Genomic DNA, 4,328 nt, shown 5'->3' on the forward strand with positions numbered 1-4,328 from the left:
AATAAAATTAATTTAAGAAAATCAATTGAGAAAAATAAAAAATAAATATTTTATATAATGAAAATTATATTGGAATTCTCTTATAAAGGCTGGACATCGAAATATAATAAATGCATCTAAAAATTGTAGTAGTAAGAAAGATATGTTTTTGTACTAGTAATAAAATATGTTGAAATAGACAAAAACACAGACAGGAAACCTGAAAAACATTTCATCAGTTGATTTTAAAACTTCATTGAACTGATGAATGGTAATTTCAAGGTAGCAACAATGTAGTCATGTGTAAGGATAATTATATACTTGTGTAATAAGCATATATCTGCCATAGGCTTTTCTTTAGGGCAGAACAGATGTTATTTGTTCTGCTTTGTGATTGGATAGATTTCTATCACTTATTGGCATAAAAGACATTTCTGGCAGAAAGGTTAGTGAGTATCTTAAGGAAGAAACAAATCCTACTCATAGCATTGTGATATCTTAATATCATGGGTGAGAAGATTTACCTCCTTTTTCTCCTATTTGCTGCTGGACCTGTCATGGGTGCACCTAGAGATCACACATTCCGGGTAAGATACCAAACATACATATTCATCAATGTTTTGTCTACCATTCCCTTAATTTTTACCCTTTATTTTTCTCAATAAAGAAAACTGAAAACAATAGGGTTATTTATTTTTATTTAAATGGGAGATTTTTGGGTAGATAAAAGAGTCTAGCTTTCCGTGCCACCAATGGGACCATCCTGGTGTCATTTTTAAAAATAGAGAATAATTCTAGAATTTTAACGGGATTTATTTTAGATTTCATTAGCACTTTTTATTCTTGTGTTCTTGAAAATGATAAACTTTTGGAATTTATAATAGAAGGTTTTGTTTCATCAAAAACCTTCAATAATAAAACACAATATTTTTAAATCTCATATTCTTTATTAATTATTATTATTTATAAATAAATCTCTACATAAATCTGTGCCTCTTGTGAATAATTACACATCTTCTTTCAACAGCTGTCTGTACCGAGCCTAGATGCATATGGTAAGCAATCTCACTATTTTGGCAATTTTTTACAAAGTCAAATGTATGGATGAGGAGTACCTTTAAAAAAAGACTGACATAGTTGCATTTTCTTATAGTGCTAGAGTTATAAAAACCATATGACCAGCCTGAAAAATATTCTTATAATACTAATGAACAAAATAATTTCTTGCTGAGTAGAAAAGACACCCCATTTACCTCCTAATTTCTTAAAGGGAACCTGTCAGCAGAGCAGAAATTAACCTAATAAAGCACCACCAGTATGTTATCAAGCAGCCAAACACCTTCCAGGTCATGTTTCTTTCATGGTCCAATCTGGTGGCATCATCCAGAATTTCAACTTCTAATTGAAATGTAAACTTGTTGCATAAAGACATGGAGGAGGGGATGATAATACTGAAGTCAAGCTCTCTCTGCCCCAGAAAGCCCCCTTCACTGTGATTGATGGTTCTACAACCATACATCATGATCCAGATCTTCTGACCTCCTGCATGATGTTTTTCACACCCCACCTTGATTTCTGTGTTAAACTCTCCTCCTCCTTGACTTTATACAATCAATTTGCATCTCACTTTAAAGTTGATTTTCAGGTTGATACCATCACACTGGACCATGGAAGAAACAAAAGCTAGAAGGTGTTACACTGTTTGACAATATACTAGTAGGAGTTTATTAGGCCAAATGCTGATGACAGCTTCCCTTTAAATGGGGACAAAGCTGCAATTATTTCATATTGATGATCCCCTTATATAATTTGCTTTACATTCTAGATAGTGTTGAGCAGACCTGGACTGCAAAGTTCAGGTTTCTACTAAACTTTTTCAGTGTGTTTCCTGTAGCACTTCCTACTTTTGACATTAGTCTTTATACAAACAAATGTAAAAACTAATATACTAAGAGAGTAGAGTGTGATGGTTGGGGGTGGGGACTGGCACATGATACACCAGCTTTTGAGAAATTCCAACCAGAATTTTTTACAAATGGTGAAAGTGTTATAGCTAGGAGTAATTTTGAAAGAATATTAAACTATTTCCTTCTGCTTATAGATATTAAAGCAGCAGAAGCACCTGATGTAATATTTGGAAAACCATTCAAGGCTGATGAAGGTAAGCTTATATTACCTATATAAATATAGGTATTATATTACATATAATAAATATATGCAATAAAATATATAGATTATGAAAAAAGTTCTTAAAGGACATCTACCATCAGATATACTGATGGTAGACTCCTATGACTCACATGTCTGTTGTCTTCTGAGCTGTATTCAACGTTTTGCAATACTGTCCTGAATAACGTAATTTTTTTAATTTAGACTTATATTTCATATGCTAATGAGCCGGAGATGCTCAGGGTTACGTCATCTATGCACTTCCGGGCTCAGAAAGCTGATAATTTATTCAAATCCCATATATAGCTGAGTACCACTCCCATATCCTTCAGACAATGCAGAGTGGGGGGAGGTCCTTTTATAATTCACAGGAGCCACTGACTCATTTCATCATGTAGAACAATTCAACACAATGGGGCACATTTACTTACCCGTTTCTTGGAGTTCAAAGTGCATTGTCCGATAATAATGCACTCTGACAATGCAGAGAGGAGGAGAGCCGCCAGCTCTACAGGCCCAGTGGTCATGTGACTGCTGGGTCTTTGGGGTTTAATCAGATGCTGGGTCTGATCAAATATCTGCCCCCAGTTACAGGGGAGCTAATGAGTTATACTCATTAGCTCCGTTGGCGTCCTTCTTCATCCAGTTAGCCCCACATATCATCCAGTTAGCACCCCATATTGTTCAGTTAGCCCAACAAAAGGTCAATAATCAGAAATCTATTCGAAATTGGTTTTGTGTGTACTTATAAGCAAAGAGATAAAAGCATTTCAGTATAATAGCATCATCTCAACAAAATGGGTATGAAAATACTTCTTTTTCTCCTAATTTTAGCAGCAGAACCTTTAACAGCTCCATCACTACAGGTAAGATAACAAACTCAAAAATCCATATTACCAATTTATCTCCTTAAATATTTTCCATGTTTTCTCTCTGATACTTTTTCTTTCATATTGAAATGTTTAAGATGAAGCCATTAGACAAGAATATGGTCATTTATTTTTATTTATTTTTTATATATGGATTTAAGTACAGAAAGAAGAATCTAATCTTCAGTGTTATCGATTTTAATCATTCTGGTATTACTTTATAAAAATATTTAAATATTGATATCCTTATGATCGATGCCACTTATTTTGCTAAGGTTTCAGTGATTCCTTTAACCCTTTTAGAGCTACATTTTAATGTTGTCTATCTCATCAATTTATTTAAGATTTTTACCTCCTTGTATATTACACATCACTTAGATGAGTGGATCTTTTTGGATCCAGGTTGGGGCCACAAAACCCGAATTGAAATCCCCACCAGATTGAGTATACTAACACTCCTGCTGTGCACTTTGGGGAGGGATAATCACTCCCAATTAAGTCATTATGGAGTGAAGGTCCTCCCAAAAAAAGGTGGCACCCTATGTGTACCCAAGCTCCATTGACTTTGCCAGCTGCGTTTAAAGAGTTAAGACATACGATTATTACCAGCAGCAATTGTGAACACTACCAGCAGGGGGTTAAACCGTACTTGAGCCAAGGCATAAACTTCTAATTAAGTCCGAGGTTGGGTCTGGGGGACCCAAACCGGAAAAGATTGGAATGAACGCAAACTTTGCAGTTTGAGTCAACTTAACACCACATATCACATTTTTATAAAAAATATTTTATTCATAAATTAGTTTCTCATGTACATTTATTGAAGTCATTGTAATGATTACAACTTTTTTTTTCATAGTTGTCTATACCCAGCTCAGATGACCATGGTAAGAACTCTTTTATTTTTAAAATTTTTTAAACTACTTAACTCTTAAAGTTTTGTATTCTTATATAGAGAAGACATATTTACTTTTCTGTCTTATACGGAAGTGCTAAATTCCAATAAAATGATTTCATTCAAGGATTCTTAGATAACAGGATCTCTTTCCTAAAAAAAATATACCCCTTATCCCTTAATTTTACTGTGTTGTGCTGGACCTTTGCTGGAGACTCTTGGTGCTGGACCGACAGCAGGTTTTGTTCCCCGCTGAAAAAGCATTCTAAATATAAGACTTCAATGAAAACAACAACATAAAAAAATGTTTTAAAAACATCACTGGTGTCTGAATAATGATGTAACTTTATACGTTAACTAGCAGTAATTATAAAACTCAATAAGATACACAGAACTGAGTATATTAACTGGTTCACGAC

This window comes from Engystomops pustulosus, chromosome 7 (genome assembly GCF_040894005.1).
Source record: "Engystomops pustulosus chromosome 7, aEngPut4.maternal, whole genome shotgun sequence".
NCBI classification, from domain to species: Eukaryota; Metazoa; Chordata; class Amphibia; order Anura; family Leptodactylidae; genus Engystomops; species Engystomops pustulosus.